This window comes from Littorina saxatilis, linkage group LG8, assembly GCF_037325665.1.
Source record: "Littorina saxatilis isolate snail1 linkage group LG8, US_GU_Lsax_2.0, whole genome shotgun sequence".
Lineage (NCBI taxonomy): Eukaryota > Metazoa > Mollusca > Gastropoda > Littorinimorpha > Littorinidae > Littorina > Littorina saxatilis.
Genome location: NC_090252.1, coordinates 28,358,589 through 28,382,032, shown reverse-complemented (window position 1 = coordinate 28,382,032; position 23,444 = coordinate 28,358,589). Strand labels below are relative to the sequence as shown.

At 39.6% G+C, this 23,444-nt stretch overlaps 1 long non-coding RNA gene across 2 annotated transcripts; it reads right to left on the bottom strand.

Annotated features, from left to right (window-relative positions):
* Positions 1–4,561: 4,561 nt before the first annotated feature.
* Positions 4,562–13,053, bottom strand: LOC138973204 (uncharacterized). 2 transcript variants are annotated; one of them, XR_011457920.1, is made up of 6 exons: positions 12,382–13,053; positions 10,516–11,867; positions 8,701–8,922; positions 8,019–8,167; positions 7,705–7,835; positions 4,562–6,650 (listed from the first exon to the last, which is right to left on the bottom strand). It is a non-coding gene; the product is annotated as an uncharacterized lncRNA (long non-coding RNA). The 2 variants fall into 2 exon arrangements; XR_011457919.1 differs by lacking the exon at positions 7,705–7,835 and having other exon boundaries at positions 12,382–13,048.
* Between the last annotated feature and the right edge of the window lie 10,391 nt (positions 13,054–23,444).

The window sequence follows — 23,444 nt, the reverse complement described above, 5'->3', positions numbered from 1 at the left end:
CAACAGTGCAGTGCCACACAGTTTTTTTCCCCACAAATTCAGGGTAATGCTATGAAAAGTCAGTTCAGTTCCACAACAACAAGAGCATTATTATGAGTATCAATAAGTTTGAAAGTATTTGCCTGTTCAGTTGTTGGTTACAAATTAACAACACACCTATCAAGTGCCTGTTGAAATTCACATCTGCAACACACTTGTGACTGTGTCTCTCCAATCTAATCTAAGTTCCAACACACTAAAGCGTGGCATCATTGAAAGGGCGTTGCAACTCTATGGCTCTAATATTACTCTGTAACTCAGTCTTTGGGTGAAGTCTTGGTGTTTTGCTTTGCAAGTCACAGCCACTGTCAACAGATTTCCTTTTCCTCATGGCTCCGTGCACTTGCAATGCCCTTCCGGTGATGTCACGCTTTACGGGTCAGTGCCTACGTGTTTTTAATCATCATTTTGTTGGCCAGTCTCGCCACTGAGAGTCGGTTCCTTAGCTTTGACTTCCCCCGGTTCTGTTGACTAAAGCCTCTCTCACAGGGTACAGAAGTGATTGGAATGGTCAAGAGAATTTCACCAAGCATGCTAAAATCAGGTATCGCAAACGTCAAAGTTCGTTGTTTTGGATCAACTGCAGCAGGCTTTCTTGGTCGTGGCTTTTTCAAACACAAAGTCAGTGACAATACTGATCGTCTGCAAACTTGCACGCTCGCGGTCTTCGCGGAACCAACAGAACCGAAAATAGCGGAGGGGAAGTAACTCTGGTCACGCTGACAGCGCCAACTTCCTGGAGACAGTAAACACGTGTCGAGATCGCCGGTGAAACTTTCCGAAATTAGTCTCCCGCGAAAAGAAAAAAAAACAAAAAAACTCGAGCGTCGCATAACCAGTCGTACCGTTTGTAAGACGATTAAAGTCAAAGCCTTTCAAGTCGTACGTTATTATACCTCTTGGCAAAATAATTGTTACTTACCGACACCCTCTCAAAGAGCGTCTCGTACGTGATTTGGGGGGTCAGAGGATATAATACCTCCAATTTTACGTGATGTGGAACCCTGCACACACACACACACATACATACACACACACACACACATACACACACACACACATACACACACACACACACACACACACACACACACACACACACACACAGTACCGCGCGCCCACCGCAAACTCTTACAAGAAAAATGTTCATTCAAAATGAACAGCGTCGATGCAATGTCCACCAAAGATTTATTTTGGGAAGTGTTAAAGGTTAGGGTCAAAAGTTAATGAATTGCATGTTGTGCTGGATATATGAATTGTTGATTTAAGTCAATGCTTGCTATGAATTGATCAAACAGCCACAAGAAAAAAAAACTTTTTAATTAAAAAATAGAGCTTGTTTGAAACAGGTAGAAAGGAAGAGTTGATATTGCAATATCTGTACGTGAGAATGTGGTGAAAAAGAGTGCTAAAAGTAGTAAGTCAGTCTCAGATCCATTTCAAATATGTATTGCAGAAAAACAAAATACAAATTTAAAAAAAAACCCAGAACCATTACCAGATGTCATAGGAATGTTTGAAAACAATAGTTTTAATTTTACACTGTAAATACAGGAATCAGAATTAAACACCTCAAATTGGCACACGAATAATGAATCACCTGGAATTGCAACAGGGAGATACTGAAGTAATTGGAAACAAACATCTGAAATTGACAGAGAAACAATTGAAAATATAGTACCAGTTGACATGAGCGTACAATATTTTAATGGAAGTGCATTTTTAGCACGAAGCATCCGCAGGAGGATGCACTAACAATTAATTACATAGTGCCACAAAATGTGTACGGACATTTCACAACCGTGCATTATTAGCACAGAACACAGACATGGGGGCGCACAAAACATTATTGTGACAATAATTTACACGAAACATTTCACATAAGTACATTTTTCAGCATGGTGCATCTACAGGAGGGTGCTCCAACAATGATGCATAGTGCCAACATTTAGCGCAAACTTTTCACAACAGTGCATTATTACCACAAAGCGCATACAGCGATTACATAGTGGCAAGTTCCACTAAACATTTGAACAAAATGCATTTTGTTCAAATGTTAAAAGCACAGCACCAAGTTTTGCATAAGTGCACAACAGCACTGACCATTTCACAAAAGTGCATAACAGCTGTGACAATTTTACAAAAGTGCATTGACCATTTCAGGCAGATGGCTAACATGCAGATTACGCTTTCGTCTGTCTTTCTTTGAAAAGTAGGCATGTTCAAGATCGATGAAGTCATGAGCAATTGGGTTAGATGACAGAAAAGATTCAAAAACGTCAGATTCAGTGTTTTGGCTACTGTTGAACAGGAACATTCTCTCCTGTTCAACAAAACAGTCAGACACAGATTTAAGCTGATGTGGGTTCAATTCAAAAGCAACATTGTCACAGATAGTGTTACATTTCTGTAAAGTTTCAGAAACATCTTCCATGTTTTGGTTACTGTTGAACAGAGGCATATTTTCCTGTTCAAAAAAGTCTGACACAAATGTTCGTAGTTGTCGGTTCGATCTATACCGTCATTGTCACAGATAGTGTTACATTTCTGTTTTACATTTAAACGAGTCGTAGAACCGTCATTGTCACAGATAGTGTTACATTTCTGTTTTACATTCAAACGAGTCGTAGAAGTAGTGGTACATTTGCGTTTGGTTGTTTTTTCTTTTAGATTCCTGTCACTCATACCAGCAGTATTGATTGAGGTACATAAATCTGTTGATGTACAGGGATGACTTGTTTGTAATGAATCCTTGTTTCCTCCACATTGAGTTTGCATTGCAGTTGGACAGAAATGAACAGGTGTTAATTGATAAACACATTGATAATGGCTTTTGAGAAAATCAATCAATTCTGCAAAGGAATTAAATGACATCAAAACTGCAGCGCCATTTGAAGAATGGTTACCATTTCTGTTTCTTTGATGGGAATCAAACAAATAAAAACATTGACTATCCAAGTTACCATGAATGGCAATAGTTGACTCCTGAAAAGTAGCAAGGATATAATTTGAGACGATAAACGCCTGATGCAATCCCTCCTCAAGGTCAGTCAACTCAAAACCTTCATCATTCGCAACATCAGTAGGCAACACAGCGGGATTCGTATGTCCAGAAATCATGTCGAAAAAATATTCCATTTCAAAAGCATGTCCAACCACAGTTGTTGGCAAGTGTTCGTGTCCGAGGTAGCCTTCAGTGTGTAAATATGTATTCATGTGACAGATAGCGTGACCTCATTCTTCAATCCTCTCTCTCTCTTCTTTCTCATTCGAACGCACGCACGCAAGAACGTAGCCTACGCACGCATGCACGCGCACGCACACACACACACACACACACACGCACACACACACACACACACACACACACACACACGCACACACACACACCACTGACGCACAAACCACGCACACACACACTGACTGTCGGCAAGCATCTCTTTTTGTTTGCTTCACCTTTGTTTATTGTGTTTTCGATATTTGTGTTTATTTTTTGCTTGACTTAATTTTATTGTTTGCTATCCACATCGTGTGATAAATGTTTCTTCTCTCCGAGTCATTTTAATTTCTGCACGCCGCTTTGGTACTCCTTGTTTTTCTAACTGGTGTATTGTGCGCGATTTGCGGATTTATTTTTTATTCCTTTCATATGCTGTTGAAGTGTTGTGGGTGTTATTGTCTGTATATGCTATGTTGCGTCTGTGTATGCCTACAAGAATTTGCATTCGCGCTCTGCACTGGGCGAAAAGTGGCGTTTTGTATCTTACAAAACTACTCAAAATCCCAACAAAACTTCAAGTTTCAATGGGTTTATCACATTTTGGTGTTCACGACAACGCCAGATTTTGATTGGATTTTGTTGAAGTTATCGCAGCGAAATTGCCTGGAATTTCAGCGCGTTTTGCGACGGTCAAAACATCATGTTAAACCATGTTACAGCATGTCTGTAACATGCAAAAATTCCAAGTTTTGATGGCATTAAAGCTTTGGTTTAACGCCAAGTAACATCATGTTATCGTAGACTTAACTTGCAAAACTGCTTGTTTTGGTGGTGTTACAGCTTGCTTGTAATGTGATTAACATCATGTTATCGTAGACTTAACTTGCAAAACTGCTTGTTTTGGTGGTGTTACAGCTTGCTTGTAATGTGATTAACATCATGTTATTGCTGGTATAACATGCAAAACCCCATGTTATGTTGGTGTTAAAGCTTGCTCAAATGCCTATTAACTCCATGTTATGTTGGTGTTAAAGCTTGCTCAAATGCCTATTAACACCATTTTAGTTGGTGTAAGGCTTGATTATTAATGTAAAAAAACACCATGTTATGACGTTCACATAATTGTTTTCCACTGGATGGAATTTTGTGGAAAAGAAAGCATGTTGTTTGGGAATTGTGTGCGGGTTTCATGCTTGGATATTGCACTATGCTGACTTGTCACAGGTCAATTTACATTTAACAATATTAGTTTTCAAATGCATCATCCTTCACACATTATGTAAACATCTTTAACATTAACACTTTGGTTGTAAAATGATTGCACTTTATTCAAACAGGAAAAAAACAAAAATGCTGATTCACAATGTACAATAGCAAAGGACTATTTTGAGTGGAGACAGTGTTCATCCACACTATAGATGCCCTGTGAAAACATTGGCCATAGATATATGTGAATTACTTCCCTTGGGTATGAACATTTATGAATGATTAAATGGGTGAAAGAAGGCCACACAAAATGAAATTCAGTAAATAACAAAATCACTTCCCTTGTGAGTAAGAACAGTCATACCATGTTCCAACTTTTTGCTAAAAATTCGCCCACAATGTGACCTTCAAAGTTAACAAGAAGAGCAAACGCTCGATCGAGTCACTTTCGCAGTTCTGAATATTATATGAGGCATCAGATGGACAGGAAGAAATTGCTATTCACAACACAATGCATACCTGAAGAATGAGATTGCATGGATCGAGCAACTGAATCAAATCCGATGAATAGTTTCAGAGATATGATATTTCAATTTTTTTCCTTCAAGACATACCTGTGACCTTGAAAAAGGTCAAAGGTCACCAAAGCAGACGTCAAAGTGTAGAGGTCACTGGGAGTCACGTTCACATAAAATTTGAGCCCGGTCACTTTTATAGTTTCCGAGAAAAGCCCAACGTTAAGTTGTGTGTTGCCGAACAGAAAAGGCTAGTTATCTCCCTTGTTTTTCTGATAACGTTCGTAAAAGGCTACAGATGTAAATACTTTGATGTAAAGAATAATCCTACAAAGTTTCAATCACATCCGATGAACTTTGTCAAAGATATAAAATGTCTAATTTTTCCTTTGACGCTGACCTGTGACCTTGAAAAAGGTCAAAGGTCAACGAAACCATCGTTAAAGTGTAGAGGTCATTGGAGGTCACGACTAAACAAAATATGAGCCCGATCGCTTTGATAGTTTCCGAGAAAAGTCCAACGTTAAGGTGGTGTCTACGGACGGCCGGACGGCCGGACAGACTAACACTGACCGATTACATAGAGTCACTTTTTCTCAAGTGACTCAAAAAGGGGTAACTGAACTTCATGTTTGGATGTCATGGAGTCATGGAGTCCAACATGAAGAAATGTATAAGAACACAAGAATGTATGAATGACAAAGAACAAATGTTTATTTTTGAATGTTTTATGTATGTTATTATTACGGACACAAAAGCTCAGCAATGCAATTTCTCTTTTAGAGATTAATGAAGTTATTGTATTGTATGTCAGTAAATTTTGAAAGCCCTAGATTCATAAACATCTGAAAACTGCTCAACGTCTTTGCATCACGGCACATTAATAAAAGTAAGAGTTAGTAAGACTGGCCTAACTGCTATGGTGAGGCAGTAATAACTCGTTGATGAAGAATTATTTGAATTCTGAATTTCGAACAAACAAATACAGTGTCCTTCCAAACCCCCTTTTCAGGCCTCCAAGAATAAAAAAATAAGCTGGTCTTAAAAAGGAGGAAATCTGCTTAATATGTAGGTAAATGTACAACAGGTTGTGAACAGAAAATCCAAAAATGTAAGGTCTGAAAAGCGGGGAAGTTTGAAAAGGGGGGAAGGGGGGGACCTAAAATGTGACGATCATAACAACCATAATTTATCTAACAAAGTTCATTCTGAAATCTTCTTCAGCGTTTGATTATGGAGAGACTAAATCCTCAGTTCAGATGTGGTCTTAACTCCTTGTCTCCCAGGTACACACAGTCACTATGTACATTGCATCTGTTATCATTCGGCACATATCCGCATCCTGCTTAGACTGTTAGCTTCAGTCGCTTCCTGTAACGTTGATCTAACGCCAGGATTCTAGCCTGTTGATACAGTTTCTACAATTCTGAGTGACCTGCTGCAGCACAGCTGGTCTCGGCTTAAAAAATCTTGGTCAACATAGATGGGGTACAAAGTGTTAAAATAAAGCGTCCTTCCAAAGTTGATGACAGGTCCCCAGAGTATTCACAAAATTATATGGTACTGGAACTGGAAGCCTTGCACGGCGACGAAAAAGATGTCCACGCCTACATGAAGAAGCATCCTTCACGGCTTCAGCGGAAACAGTCGGCTGGGGATGAGGACAGCACCTATGTAAAAAATATAGACAAGAACAAAAATATATGTCAATGGGAAAACAAAGAAACAAGTAGAGAAGGACCTCCCCACCTTTACACAGTGAAAATGAAAAACACATGTGAATGTACTTATGTTTTAAATCTCCCCCCCCCCCCCCCCCAATTAAGACCAATTATCCAAGATATTTTTCAGTCCTCAAAGGAGAATTTCACTGTTCTCACGGAACCCTGTAGAAAACTGAGCTGTGCTAATATATTATATAACTGCAAACATCCCTCAAATTCAATATTGCAAGCCACTATACATTCCTCATAAAGGCACTTCATGCTCACGTGTGAAAACTAACATAAGTTTACAAGTGTGTATCTACTTATAATAATAATAATAATAACGGGCATTTATAAAGCGCCTTATCAGAAGTTCAAAGCACGTGACAACAATACGTGTATAAAAAATTCATACAATCACTGTCAGATTCAAACAACACATCATGCACATCTCACATCCCCAGACTCTATGCCAAGGCCAACAAAAAAAGAAGTCTGTTTACGGTATCCCGACCGACCCTATTTTTTTGCGCGACCCTAGACTTTTTTTTGGCATTTGGGAAAAAAAAAAAAAAATCAAAATTTTAAAACAAAGTTTGTCAATGTTTTTTGGCAAAATAATTTGATGTTTTTTGGAGAAAAAAAAAATCCCGACCTACCGACCCTATTTTTTGGGCCGATGTTACCGTAAACAGACTATTTTTTTGTTTGGCCTAAGGAACTATCCGTAATGTTGTTGGAACAAGTGAGTTTTCAAATTGGACTTAAAAGATGAAATCATGTATGGAGAGTGACGTAATAGAAAGGGGAGTGAATTCCATAACTGAGGGCCATGATATGAAAACGTGCGGAAGCCATGAGCCTTGCGTTTAAAGCAACCTTGACGGAGAAGTCGAGCATCAGCAGAAGAATGAAGGGTGCGAGAGGGAGTGTAGAGGGAGACCAGTTACGAAAGATAGGCAGGTGCCGATTCAGAGAATGAGAGATGATCTTGTAGCAGAAGCAGGCAGCTTTATACCTAATACGTTGAGACACAGGAAGCCAGTGAAGTTCTTTCATGAGAGGAGTGCTGCAGAGTGTTGTACTTTTTGCAAGGGTTGGAGAGTGGAGTCAGGGCAGCCTAGGAGAAGGGATTTGCTGTAATCTAATCTACACAGAATGCAGGATGTAACGAGAGTTTTAGTGGCATCAACAGTCAGAAATGTTCTTGTGGAACCTATTCTTCTAGTTCTAATGTAGTACCTGTTTGTAGTGAACTCACCAGCAGGAGTATTGCATACATAATTACGCATTACTGAATTAAAGTAACTATTTTCAAAGCTTCTCGCTTACCTTGGAATAGTGTCAAGCAGCTTATGTTGTGTCTAGATCAGCAATCAGATCTTCACACTCAGCCTGCACTTGCTGAAAACTGGACATGCCTGTATCTCAATCAAGCTGTTGTTGCGGAGACAACGGAACCATGCTCAAGTCAGGTCCAACTGAAATAAAAGCATATTGTTAGCTGATAAATGATTTGATCAAGCAAAACCATGCGGTATTTTTTTAATAAAATATTTTGTATACCCCGCTAATGCAAAAATAATGTACTTATTTACTATTAGCATTAATTTTAGCTGGTCATTCAAACCAGAGCTTGTTCTAGAACTCCACAAGAACAACCATGGCAGTTGGCAATGGCACTGGCAGAATACAGATCAAAACAATATTAGTATTAGCCTCACCAAGGGTTGACTTCCCATCAAAATGAATGACGGACTGAATCAAACTTCAGAGACATTACAATTTTTCACAACGATTTTTTCAGCAAACAGCCATGTTTACCTGTACAAATGTATCAGTGATATCACTATGAGTATGACAGTATGACAGTGTGGTAAGCTTACCGACGATTCGTTCAGTATAGTCTTTCTATGTAAGTAGTGGTCCAGTGAACGATACCTTCCGCCTGTGGTTCGAGACAGAGATTAAGTTGAAACTTAATTCGAGAAGCCAAACACTGACGAATACTTACGTATTTTGAGCAAAACCCACGCACGTCGACCACAAGTTGATGTCTGCTGGAGTACGTAATCATAACGTAGAGGACAACAGTTTCACTTGGCTGGCTTCGGTTATTCCCTGTATCTGTTCCTTGCTGTTCTCCAAGAGACACCATGGTGCAGCAAGCTGAAGGGTGTCCTGTCGTATTTCCTCGAAGTTGTAGTAGGCAACCAGGAGGTGGGGGGCGACTGACCTGCAGCAGAATTCAAATCAATTAGTCAAGTCACTATGACATATCTTTATTGTTATCGCCACACGACGGGCGCTGTGGCGGGGTGGTAAGACGTCGGCCTCGTAATCGGAAGGTCGAGGGTTCGAATCCCGGCCGCGGCCGCCTGGTGGGTTAAGAGTGGAGATTTTTCCGATCTCCCAGGTCAACTTGTGTGCAGACCTGCTAGTGACTTATCCCCCTTCGTGTGTACAGTAGTCCCTTCCATTTCCGGCCCTTTCGTGGGCGTGAACCTACCCGGAGCGGCCAGCTTTCCCATGACTAATGAGTTTTCCTTCTATAATTGACTCTTAATGGCCGTTAACCTGTCTGACGCGGTCAACGGTCACTGATTTTTGCCCTAAGGTGCCCCTCTTACTCGACAGGAGCGGCCACTTAACGGCCACTTGTCACTTTCGCGGGTGAGCGCCTGTGGTGTGTGTGTGTGTGTTGTGTGCACAGACGGCACAGCACGAGCAGACGACGTGAATACTTACGCATGCGCAAACTGTAAATACAGACATGCGCATACATGTACATTTACGGCAGTCACTTCCGGATCGATCACAGCTGATGTGAGTTTGAAACACTTGTTTATCTGACACTCAAATACATATATAATAATCCAAACAACACACATAGAAACATACGAAACAATAGCTTAGCCAGGACGATCGAGTTAAACACGCAAATAATTAAGATGTATAAACGAAAGCAAAACTAACAGAGACAATGAATCGGCGGCTCGTGGATGATCGCTTTCTTTTCTTCATGAAAACTTGATCGTGTTTTGGGGGGTTTTTTTGGAGGAGGAGGGGGCCTGTAATGAACGGCCACCTGATATTTGCGGTCACCTTTGCAATGACTAATGGGTGACCGGATATGGCAGGTACTACTGTACACGCAACCACAAGACCAAGTGCGCACGGAAAAGATCCTGTAATCCATGTCAGAGTTCGGTGGGTTATGGAAACACGAAAATACCCACCATGCTTCCTCCGAAAGCGGCGTGTGGCTGCCTAAATGGCGGGGTAAAAACGGTCATACACGTAAAAACACGAGTGTACATGGGAGTTTCAGCCCACGAACGCAGAAGAAGAAGTTATCGCCACACCAACCCTAAATTTTTCCTACCATACTGTACTATTTGTTATCCGAGAGAGAAAAAATCCATGTTGCAGACTCAACTGGAAAAATTCCCTTCTCCATCATCTAGTGGACAGAGCTCACATGATTTCAAACAAATCTTTTTTTAAAAGTCACATACTTTGTGCGACAGTGTTAGTTTACTGTAACTGTAATTTATAAATAGCAAATTAAAAAATATCACTTATCAGATAATCAGCTAAATGCCTGGCAGATGACCCTCATTCAAAGTGAGTCGTGGCTAAACCATGAAACTAGAAAAACAGGTTATAATATATAACTATAAATCTCACACTGACAGCGGACAGAAACTGAGAAAACACCCAGTATACATGTACCGGTACTCACAAAAGAGTTACAAGTAGCATATTATCACTATCAGTATCACTAATAGCATACTATACTGGGCAAATAACAGCAATTTTTACTCACTGGGGGTTTCCTGGCTGGAGTCTTTGGTGTTTCTGTTAGGCGCGTTTGATCGATCTGCGCGATCGCGCTGCGCGTTTGGTGGATCGATCAAACGCGCACACATCGATCGATGTGTGCGCGTTTGATCGATGCAAAGAATACAATACAAGAATCGTTAAAACGCGCAGCTCTTATACTTGCGCATTTGGACGATCTGTCACAAAGTAAGTCCCTACCACACACAAACGTCGCACGCCGGAAGTGAAAAGTTTCAAATACAGGAATGTCCGAAATATACCCCGACAACGTTTTTGATTACAATTCAGCTATTTTTTCTTTTTTTTTTGATTACTGCTGAGCTCTATTCACATAGGCTCAAGTTAGTTTTATTGCTTCAGTCTCTCTTCATTCGTTTAACTCATACATGATGGAGAGGTTTAGGCACACACTGCGGCAAGTGGAGGCAGATACATGCATCAGCCATGTGTCCCAAATCAATCTTGATGTCAAGCGAAAAGTTCAATACGATTGTGAACCACCTAAGAGACAAACACACACACACACACACACACACACACACACACACACACACACACACACTGCACACATGCACTTACATACACCCAGACACATACACATACACACCCGCGCACATACACACACATGCACAACCTTACACACACAAACACACACACACGGGCGGGGATGTAGCTCAGTCAGTCGGTAGCGCGCTGGATTTGTATCCAGTTGGTCGCTGTCAGCGTGAGTTCGTCCCCACGTTCGGCGAGAGATTTATTTCTCCGAGTCAACTTTGTGTGCAGACTCGCACCTCGGTGTCCGAACACCCCCGTGTGTACACGGCAAGCACAAGACCAAGTGCGCACGATGACTGCCTAAATGAGAGAGAGAGAGACAGAAAGAGAGAGAGAGAGAGAGAGAGAGAGAGAGAGAGAGAGAGAGACGCACGCGGGCCAAGGAAGAGAGAGAAAGAGATACAGGGACAGGGACAAACATACTGACAGTAGCTGAAGTATATGGGTTCATCGACAGAGAGAGAGAGAGAAAGAGAAAGACCTACTTCCGGTCATAACTTCCGGTCATTGCCAGCAGACGTGTGTGTGCGTAGTACAATGGTGATTTGTGAGACGGATCGTCCAAATGCGCAAGTATATATATAAGAGCTGCGCGTTTTAACGATTCTTGTATTCTTTGTATCGATCAAACGCGCACACATCGATCGATGTGTGCGCGTTTGATCGATCCACCAAACGCGCAGCGCGATCGCGCAGATCGATCAAACGCGCCTAACATTTCTACTGACTTCTGTAGCACATGGTTGGTTGGCAGACTTCCTGGAATGAGTGCTCGCTTGCCTGTAGGCCCAGCAAAAAAACATGCAAAGAAAATGTTCAAAATGCTGAGTCGAAATTATAAGTTAAATTAACTAAACAGACCTATACATTTAGATCTATTGAAATAGAAACAAGAATTAGTAAAACACACTACTGCAAATCTGTCAAGAATGAACAAGACTGACTCAGTGACCGAGTAAAACAACAAAAGAAATCTAAGTTCTAACCCAGAAGTTTACTAGAATATATTCAAAAACACATTATCACAAGAACAAAGAGTGGTTTTTCCCCATTACCTAATAATTATAGCTCAGAATTACGCCTTTGTCAATGTATGATTCAGAATACGATTGTGTTATTTTTTGTCTGCGAGCTGTAAAAGTACTAGTTTAGTAGTTACTACAAGTACTAAGCTTCATACTGATTGATTGATACTACTAGAGCTTCGTCACTTGAAGCATTACAAGCAAAACAACACAGCACAGACAATCAGATGAAAGCTTATTTTCGCTATATTACTAGTTTTTTTACGTACCGTATTTGAAGCATGTTTCTTTGAAATGTCGGGAACATATCCTCGCATTCTTCGGGTTGAAAAGCTTGTCAGCACGGTTGATTTTGTGGAAGAGCAGCTCTCCATTCGGCATCCGCTTTTCCGTTTGGTATACCATGGAAAGTTATAAGCGTTGAAGATCTTAGTGAGCTCACGCTGCATCCAGGCATACAACAATTTGCACCGGGCATCTTGAAATCATGGTTCACTTCTCTGGCATCATCGAAAAATGGCGAAACGGAAGTGACTTTTTTCGGAATGCAGCTTTCTTCCGGTTGTCAGCACTTACCGCGAGCGCAGCGAGTTGGCGATTGATCCAGTCAATACACAACTATGCGCCGGCATAGACCACTGATCTAACAAGAAAAATGTTCATTCAAAATGAACAGCGTCGATGCAATGTCCACCAAAGATTTATTTTGGGAAGTGTTAAAGGTTAGGGTCAAAAGTTAATGAATTGCATGTTGTGCTGGATATAGGCCTATATAAATTGTTTATTTCAGTCAATGCTTGCCATAATTGATCAAACAGCCACAAGAAAAAAAAACTTTTTAATTAAAAAATAGAGCTTGTTTGAAACAGGTAGAAAGGAAGAGTTGATATTGCAATATCTGTACGTGGGAATGTGGTGAAAAAGAGTGCTAAAAGTAGTAAGTCAGTCTCAGATCCATTTCAAATATTTATTGCAGAAAAACAAAATACAAATTACAAAAAAACACAGAACCATTACCAGGTGTCCTAGGAATGTTTGAAAACAATAGTTTTAATTTTACACTGTAAATACAGGAATCAGAATTAAACACCTCAAACTGATTGGCACATGCATAATGAATCACCTGGAATTGCAACAGGGAGATACTGAAGTAATTGGAAACAAACATCTGAAATTGACAGAGAAACAATTGAAAATATAGTACCAGTTGACATGAGCGTACAATATTTTAATGGAAGTGCAATTTTAGCACGAAGCATCCGCACGAGGATGCACTAACAATTACATAGTGCCACAAAATGTGTACGGACATTTCACAACCGTGCATTATTAGCACAGAACACATACATGGGGGCGCACAAAACATTATTGTGACAATAATTTACACGAAACATTTCACATAAGTACATTTTTATGCATGGTGCATCTACTACAGGAGGGTGCTCCAACAATGATGCATAGTGCCAACATTTAGCGCAAACTTTTCACAAAAGTGCATTATTACCACAAAGCGCATACAGCGATTATATAGTAGCAAGTTGCACTAAACATTTGAACAAAATGCATTTTGTTCAAATGTTAACAGCACAGCACCAAGTTTTGCATAAGTGCACAACAGCACTGACCATTTCACAAAAGTGCATAACAGATGTGACAATTTTACAAAAGTGCATTGACCATTTCAGGCAGATGGCTAACATGCAGATTTCGCTTTTGTCTGTCTTTCTTTGAAAAGTAGGCATGTTCAAGATCGATGAAGTCATGAGCAATTGGGTTAGATGACAGAAAAGATTCAAAAACGTCAGATTCAGTTAGATGACAGAAAAGATTCAAAAACGTCAGATTCAGTGTTTTGGGCACTGTTGAACAGGAACATTCTCTCCTGTTCAACAAATGTGGGTTCAATTCAAAAGCAACATTGTCACAGATAGGCTAGTGTTACATTTCTGTAAAGTTTCAAAAACATCTTCCATGTGTTGGTTACTGTTGAACAGAGGCATATTTTCCTGTTCAAAAAAGTCTGACACAAATTTTCGTAGTTGTGGGTTAAGGTTCGATCTATACCGTCATTCAAACGAGTCGTAGAACCGTCATTGTCACAGATAGTGTTACATTTCTGTTTTACATTCAAACGAGTCGTTGAAGTAGTAGTACATTTGCGTTTGGTTGTTTTTTCTTTTAGATTCCTGTCACTCATACTAGCAGTATTGATTGAGGTACATACATCTGTTGATGTACAGGGATGACTTGTTTGTAATGAATCCTTGTTTCCTCCACATTGAGTTTGCATTGCAGTTGGACAGAAATGAACAGGTGTTAATTGATAAACACATTGATAATGGCTTTTGAGAAAATCAATCAATTCTGCAAAGGAATTAACTTGATGACATCAAAACTGCAGCGCCATTTGAAGAATGGTTACCATTTCTGTTTCTTTGATGGGAACTGATGATCAAACAAATAAAAACTTTGACTATCCAAGTTACCATGAATGGCAATAGTTGACTCCTGAAAAGTAGCAAGGATATAATTTGAGACGATAAACGCCTGATGCAATACCTCCTCAAGGTCAGTCAACTCAAAACCTTCATCATTCGCAACATCAGTAGGCAACACAGCGGGATTCGTATGTCCAGAAATCATGTCGAAAAAATATTCCATTTCAAAAGCATGTCCAACCACAGTTGTTGGCAAGTGTTCGTGTCCGAGGTAGCCTTCAGTGTGTGTATATGTATTCATGTGACAGAGAGCGTGACCTCATTCTTCAATCCTCTCTCTCTCTTCTTTCTCATTCGAACGCACACACGCAAGAACGTAGCCGCTACGCACGCATGCACGCGCACACACACACACACACACACACACACACACACACACCCCGCTGACGCACAAACCACGCACTCACACACTGACTGTCGGCAAGCATCTCTTTTTATATTTAGTCAAGTTTTGACTAAATATTTTAACATCGAGGGGGAATCGAAACGAGGGTCGTGGTGTATGTGGTGTGTGTGTGTGTGTGTGTGCGTGTGTGTGTGTGTGCGTGCGTGTAGAGCGATTCAGACTAAACTACTGGACCGATCTTTATGAAATTTTACATGAGAGTTCCTGGGTATGAAATCCCCGAACGTTTTTTTCTTTTTTTCGATAAATGTCTTTGATGACGTCATATCCGGCTTTTCGTGAAAGTTGAGGCGGCACTGTCACGCCCTCATTTTTCAACCAAATTGGTTGAAATTTTGGTCAAGTAGTCTTCGACGAAGCCCGGACTTCGGTATTGCATTTCAGCTTGGTGGCTTAAAAATTAATTAATGACTTTGGTCATTAAAAATCTGAAAATTGTAAAAAAAAATAAAAATTTATAAAACGATCCAAATTTACGTTTATCTTATTCTCCATCATTTGCTGATTCCAAAAACATATAAATATGTTATATTCGGATTAAAAACAAGCTCTGAAAATTAAATATATAAAAATTATTATCAAAATTAAATTGTCGAAATCAATTTAAAAACACTTTCATCTTATTCCTTGTCGGTTCCTGATTCCAAAAACATATAGATATGATATGTTTGGATTAAAAACACGCTCAGAAAGTTAAAACAAAGAGAGGTACAGAAAAGCGTGCTATCCTTCTTAGCGCAACTACTACCCCGCTCTTCTTGTCAATTTCACTGCCTTTGCCATGAGCGGTGGACTGACGATGCTACGAGTATACGGTCTTGCTGAAAATGGCATTGCGTTCAGTTTCCTTCTGTGAGTTCGACAGCTACTTGACTAAATATTGTATTTTCGCCTTACGCGACTTGTTATATTTAGTCAAGTTTTGACTAAATATTTTAACATCGAGGGGGAATCGAAACGAGGGTCGTGGTGTATGTGCGTGTGTGTGTGTGTGTGTGTGTGTGCGTGTGTGTGTGTGTGTGTGTGTGTGTAGAGCGATTCAGACTAAACTACTGGACCGATCTTTATGAAATTTGACATGAGAGTTCCTGGGTATGAAATCCCCGAACGTTTTTTTCATTTTTTTGATAAATGTCTTTGATGACGTCATATCCGGCTTTTCGTGAAAGTTGAGGCGGCACTGTCACGCCCTCATTTTTCAACCAAATTGGTTGAAATTTTGGTCAAGTAGTCTTCGACGAAGCCCGGACTTCGGTATTGCATTTCAGCTTGGTGGCTTAAAAATTAATTAATGACTTTGGTCATTAAAAATCGGAAAATTGTAAAAAAAACAAAACAATTTATAAAACGATCCAAATTTACGTTTATCTTATTCTCCATCATTTGCTGATTCCAAAAACATATAAATATGTTATATACGGATTAAAAACAAGCTCTGAAAATTAAATATATAAAAATTATTATCAAAATTAAATTGTCCAAATCAATTTAAAAACACTTTCATCTTATTCCTTGTCGGTTCCTGATTCCAAAAACATATAGATATGATATGTTTGGATTAAAAACACGCTCAGAAAGTTAAAACAAAGAGAGGTACAGAAACGCGTGCTATCCTTCTTAGCCCAACTACTACCCCGCTCTTCTCGTCAATTTCACTGCCTTTGCCATGAGCGGTGGACTGACGATGCTACGAGTATACGGTCTTGCTGAAAAATGGCATTGCGTTCAGTTTCATTCTGTGAGTTCGACAGCTACTTGACTAAATATTGTATTTTCGCCTTACGCGACTTGTTGTTTTCTTTACCTTTGTTTATTGTGTTTTCGATATTTGTGTTTATTTTTTGCTTGACTTATCTGTTTTATTTTAATGTTTGCTATCCACATCGTGTGATAAATGTTTCTTCTCAGTCTCCGAGTCAGTTTAGTTTCTGCACGCCGCTTTGGTACTCCTTGTTTTTCTAACTGGTGTATTGTGCGCGATTTGCGGATTTATTTTTATTCCTTTCATATGCTGTTGAAGTGTTGTGGGTGTTATTGTCTGTATATGCTATGTTGCGTCTGTGTATGCCTACAAGAATTTGCATTCGCTCTCTGCCAGTACAAGTCCAAACTTTATTGGGTGTAATGTGCCTGTGGTCTGCTGGCAGTCGAGCACAGATAGTTTTCAAACATTCCTCCAGTGAGCCGCCTCGCGCTGCGACCTGAGTAAAGCGCTTCTTTGGTCTCTGGCAACGTTGAACTGCGCTGATATGCCCAGCGACGTGCGGACAAAGTGATCGCTGTATTCACCCTCTCTGGATAACTTGCACATGTCAAAACAGTTGCAGAAACACAAATCTCAAAACTGTTAGGCTTTTTCTCTTTTTATATTTAGTCAAGTTTTGACTAAATATTTTAACGTAGAGGGGGGAATCGAGACGAGGGTCGTGGTGTATGTGTGTGTGTGTGTGTGTGTGTGTCTGTCTGTCTGTCTCTGTGTGTGTGTAGAGCGATTCAGACCAAACTACTGGACCGATCTTTATGAAATTTGACATGAGAGTTCCTGGGATTGATATCCCCGAACGTTTTTTTCATTTTTTTGATAAATGTCTTTGATGACGTCATATCCGGCTTTTCGTGAAAGTTGAGGCGGCACTGTCACGCCCTCATTTTTCAACCAAATTGGTTCAAATTTTGGTCACGTAATCTTCGACGAAGCCCGGACTTCGGTATTGCATTTCAGCGTGGTGGCTTAAAAATTAATTAATGACTTTGGTCATTAAAAATCGGAAAATTGTAAAAAAAAAATAAAAATTTATAAAACGATCCAAATTTACGTTTATCTTATTCTCCATCATTTGCTGATTCCAAAAACATATAAATATGTTATATTCGGATTAAAAACAAGCTCTGAAAATTAAATATATAAAAATTATTATCAAAATTAAATTGTCCAAATCAATTTAAAAACACTTTCATCTTATTCCTTGTCGGTTCCTGATTCCAAAAACATATAGATATGATATGTTTGGATTAAAAACACGCTCAGAAAGTTAAAACAAAGAGAGGTACAGAAAAGCGTGCTATCCTTCTTAGCGCAACTACTACCCCGCTCTTCTTGTCAATTTCACTGCCTTTGCCATGAGCGGTGGCCTGACGATGCTACGAGTAAAATGGCATTGCGTTCAGTTTCATTCTGTGAGTTCGACAGCTACTTGACTAAATATTGTATTTTCGCCTTACGCGACTTGTTTTCACTTTTGGCAGCGTTCACTCTAAATGTGCTGCCTAAAACGGACTCGTTTCTGTCCACAGCCAAAGCTTTCACACAAAATTAAATTTGCTATGACAGCTAAGACCGCATTTGTTACATTTTAGCAGTGTTGACCCCAAGTTTCTACTTCAAACAAAAAATCAATAGCAAAATCTCAAAGTATGTGTGAGTCCCCTAAAATATGGACCACCTTCAACAAATCGAAGAAAAAGAAGCTAAAGGCTTTTTTCATTAATTCATTAAGAAGCTTGCTGGAAATAACCTATTACTAGCCCTCGAGATCAGTTTAAAAAAAAAAATAACAAAAAGTCTTCTTTTCGTGCAAGTTGATAATTTTACTTATTTTCACTCTGTTTTTGATAAGCTTCTTTAGTTTCCTGGTGTTCTTCAAATAATGCTCTCATCAACCCGAAACAGATCAATCTAAAGCATATTTGAATTAGTCTGATCCAGACATGGCCTGACCAAACAGATCTGAGGACCAAAATGTGGGGAGCACTGGAGGACCTGGAAAGAACGTCCATGTTCATGGCATCCTCCAGATTCCGAGTCTGACACAACCGTCGTACGAAGAAGAAGAAGAATTAGTCTGACTTGTACACTAAGTTGTATCATGCTATTTTGAAGTATAGGGGGCTTTTTTTACAGTGATTCGTGAAGGCCGCTTCACTGGTCCATATTAGGCGCCCAGGCTCCTAATATGTACCATTTGTGATTTTGTATGTATTTAATTTTTGCTGAATGTCTATCAAAGCTATTTCACTCTAATTAGGCCTAACGGCTAACCTAAGAGAGAAGGACTACCAAACACAAAATAAAACTTCTTCGCAAGAAAACAAGCTAGTTATCAGCATGAAACAAAAAGTGGTCCATATTAGGAGCCCTTCCTAACTGTCTGTGTCTGCGTCGAAGATGTTACCGTGAATGTGTTTTTAAAAGACATTTGTCAGGGCGGCATTCAAACCACACGCACCAGACACGAACCGACGAACAAAATACTTCTGACAACTTAAATGTAAAATCAACAAGAGTGTAGCAGGGACCTATATTAATATAGGTCTATGAGTGTAGTAAGATTCCAAAGTTGTATTCAGACCAAAACAACAATCATAAAACATACATGGGATCTTTCAAATGTGTGTGTATGTGTGAGTGTGTGTGCGTGCGCGCGCGCGCGCGCGCGCGCGCGTGTGTGTGTGTGTGTGTGTGTGTGTGTGTGCGTGTGTGTGTGATGATAATTAGTTTTAACGTCCTCTTAGAACTGCAACTGGCTTTAGGACAGGTAGAGTTAATATGCTTTATGTGGGGACAAGACACTGAACAAACATGCAACCAGAGAACACATATGGTCGTGTTATAATCATATCTGGAAGTCTGTTGCGATGTTTCAAAATGGGGATGGAAGTGAAGATTGTGTACGCGGAATATGGTTGGACTGGAGCGGTTTTGTAGGCTTATTTTTTTAATTTTTGTTATGTGGAATATTGTTATATTTGTGGCTGAATAGGTAAGTAAGGTAAGTCTGTTTGTCTGTCTGTCTGTAAAACATTACATTTTAAACGGCAGAAATTAATATGTAAACCGCGGAGAGCACAGTTGTGGTTCGCGCTATATAAGCTCCCCATAATAATAATAATAATAATTAAAAGTGTGTGTGTGTGTAAAGCCGAGCGGTGGTAGCTTCACGTAGATATGGGGGAAGGGCTCCTAATATGGACCGGCTCCCAATAATTATGGACCCCCTCCTGTTCTGAAAAAACTAACGGTGCTAGAGCGCTCAAAAAAGTTTTGTTCGCTGTATTCAACCTCTCTGGATAACTCGCACATGTCAAAACAGTTGCAGAAACACAAATCTCAAAACCGTTAGGCTTTTTCTAATTTTTTTCATTCAGTTTGGCAGCGTTCACTCTAAATTTGCCGCCTAAAACGGACTCGTTTCTCAGTGTCCACAGCCAAAGCTTTTATCACACAAAAATTACCATATATGACAGCTAAGACCGCATTTGTTACATTTTAGCAGTGTTGACCCCGAGTTTCTACTGCAAACAAAAAATAATGGCAAAATCTCAAAGTATGTGCGAGTCCCCTAATATGGACCACCTTCAACAAATCGAAGAAAAAAAAGCTAAAAGCTATTTTCATTAATTCATTAAGAAGCTTGCTGGAAATAACCTATAACTAGTCTTCGAGATTTAAAAAAAAAATTCTTCTTTTCGTGGAAGTTGATAATTTCATTTATTTGTACTTTGTTTTTGATAAGCTTCTTTTGTTTCCTATTGTGCTTCCAATAATGCTCTCATCAACCCGAAACAGATCAATCTAAAGCATATTAAAATTAGTCTGACTTGTACACTGAGCTGTATCATGTTATTTTGAAGTATAGGGGGCTTTTTACAGTGATTTGTGAAGGCCGCTTCACTGGTCCATATTAGGCGCCCAGGCTCCTATTATGGACCATTTGTGATTTTGACTGTATTTAATTTTTGCTGAATGTCTATCAAAGCTATTTCACTCTAATTAGGCCTAACGGTTAACCTAAGAGAGATAGGCCGTGATCGTGAAAAGTAGGATGTGCGCCGAAATGGCTGCGATCTGCTGGCCGATGTGAATGCGTGATGTATTGTGTAAAAAAAATTCCATCTCACACGGCATAAATAAATCCATGCGCCTTGAATATGTGCGCGATATAAATTGCATAATTATTATTTTTTTTAAATCCCTGCGCTTAGAACTGTACCCACGGAATACGCGCGATATAAGCCTCATATTGATTGAGAGAAGGACTACCAAACACAAAATAAAACTCTTCGCAAGAAAACAAGCTAGTTATCAGCATGAAACAAAAAGTGGTCCATATTAGGAGCCCTTCCTAATTAACTGTCTGTGTCTGCGTCGAAGATGTTACTGTGAATGTGTTTTTAAAAGACACTTATCAGGACGGCATTCAACCCACACGCACCAGACCGACTAAATGTAACAAACAAGTCGCGTAAGGCGAAAATACAACATTTAGTCAAGCTGTCAAACTCACAGAATGAAACTGAACGCAATGCAATTTTTCAACAAGACCGTATACTCGTAGCATCGTCAGTCCACCGCTCATGGCAAAGGCAGTGAAATTGACAAGAAGAGCGGGATAGTAGTTGCGCTGAGAAGGATAGCACGCTTTTCTGTACCTCTCTTCGTTTTAACTTTCTGAGCGTGTTTTTAATCCAAACATGTCATATCTATATGTTTTTGGAATCAGGAACCGACAAGGAATGAGATGAAAGTGTTTTTAAATTGATTTCGAAAATTTAACTTTGATCATAATTTTAATATTTTTAATTTTCAGAGCTTGTTTTTAATCCAAATACAACATATTTATATGTTTTCGGAGTCAGAAAATGATGAAGAATAAGATGAACGTAAATTTGAATCATTTTATAAAAAAAAAGTTTTTTTTACAATTTTTAGATTTTTAATGACCAAAGTCATGAATTAATTTTTAAGCCACCAAGCTGAAATGCAATACCAAAGTCCGGCCTTCGTCGAAGATTGCTTGGCCAAAATTTCAATCCATTTGATTGAAAAATGAGGGTGTGACAGTGCCGCCTCAACTTTTACAAAAAGCCGGATATGACGTCATCAAAGACATTTATCGAAAAAATGAGAAAAAAAAAACCCCGTCTGGGGATGTCATACCCAGGAACTTTCTTGTAAAGCTTTATGAAGATCGGTAAAGTAGTTTTCTCTGAATCGCTCTGCACATACACACACACACACACACACACACACACACACACACACACACACACACACACACACACACACACACACATACACACACACACACACACACACACAAACACATACACCACGACCCTCGTCTCGATTCCCTCTCTATGTTAAAACATTTAGTCAAAACTTGACTAAATGTAACAAGTCGCGTAAGGCGAAAATACAACATTTAGTCAAGTAGCTGTCGAACTCACAGAATGAAACTGAACGCAATGCAACACTCGTAGCATCGTCAGTCCACCGCGCACGGCAAAGGCAGTGAAATTGACAAGAAGAGCGGGGTAGTACTTGCGCTGAGAAGGATAGCACGCTTTTCTGTACCTCTCTTCGTTTTAACTTTCTGAGCGTGTTTTTAATCCAAACATATCATATCTATATGTTTTTAGAATCAGGAACCGACAAGGAATAAGATGAAGGTGTTTTTAAATTGATTAGGACAATTTAATTTTGATAATAATTTTTATATTTTTAATTTTCAGAGCTTGTTTTTAATCCAAATATAACATATTTATATGTTTTTGGAATCAGACAATGATAAACAATAAGATGAACGTAAATTTGGATCGTTTTATAAATGTTGGGTTTTTTTTACAATTTTCAGATTTTTAATGACTAAACTCACTCATTAGTTTTTAAGCCACCAAGCTGAAATGCAATACCAAACCCCGGCCTTCGTCGAAGATTACTTGACCAAAAGTTCAACCAATTTGGTTGAAAAATGAGAGCGTGACACTGAGTGCCGCCTCAACTTTCACGAAAAGCCGGATTTGACGTCATCAAAGACATTTATTGAAAAAATGAAAAAAACGTATGGGGATTTCATACCCAGGAACTCTCATGTCAAATTTCATAAAGATCGGTCCAGTAGTTTAGTCTGAATCGCTCTACACACACACACAGACAGACAGACACACACACACACACACACACACGCACATACACCACGACCCTCGTCTCGATTCCCCCCTCTACGTTAAAACATTTAGTCAAAACTTGACTAAATGTAAAAAGGACATTATGTGTTGCATCCAAAAACTATGTGATTAAAACATTATCAGAAAAGGAAGGGCAATGAAAATCCTAAAATCTCCAACTCGAGTCACTTCCTGCAGATACATGGAGAGTAAAGTCCAGTCAATCAGACACCCTCTCGGCCGGATGTTTTGGGGAGGGGGGGGGGAACTAGAACAAAGACCTCTTTGTGGTCAGTCGGCTTTCTCAGGGCCAGCAAAGCTCGCCTCAGCAACACATGTGAAAATGATTAACTCGCTCGGTACCGTAGGTTTGCTAAGGAATAGAGACGAACTCTTATCTGCTGGCTGGCCAAAAATTGTCAGTTTAAAATGACCTACTTTCTCTGTTCAACGCACGGGCTATTCGTACTGTATCTCCTCT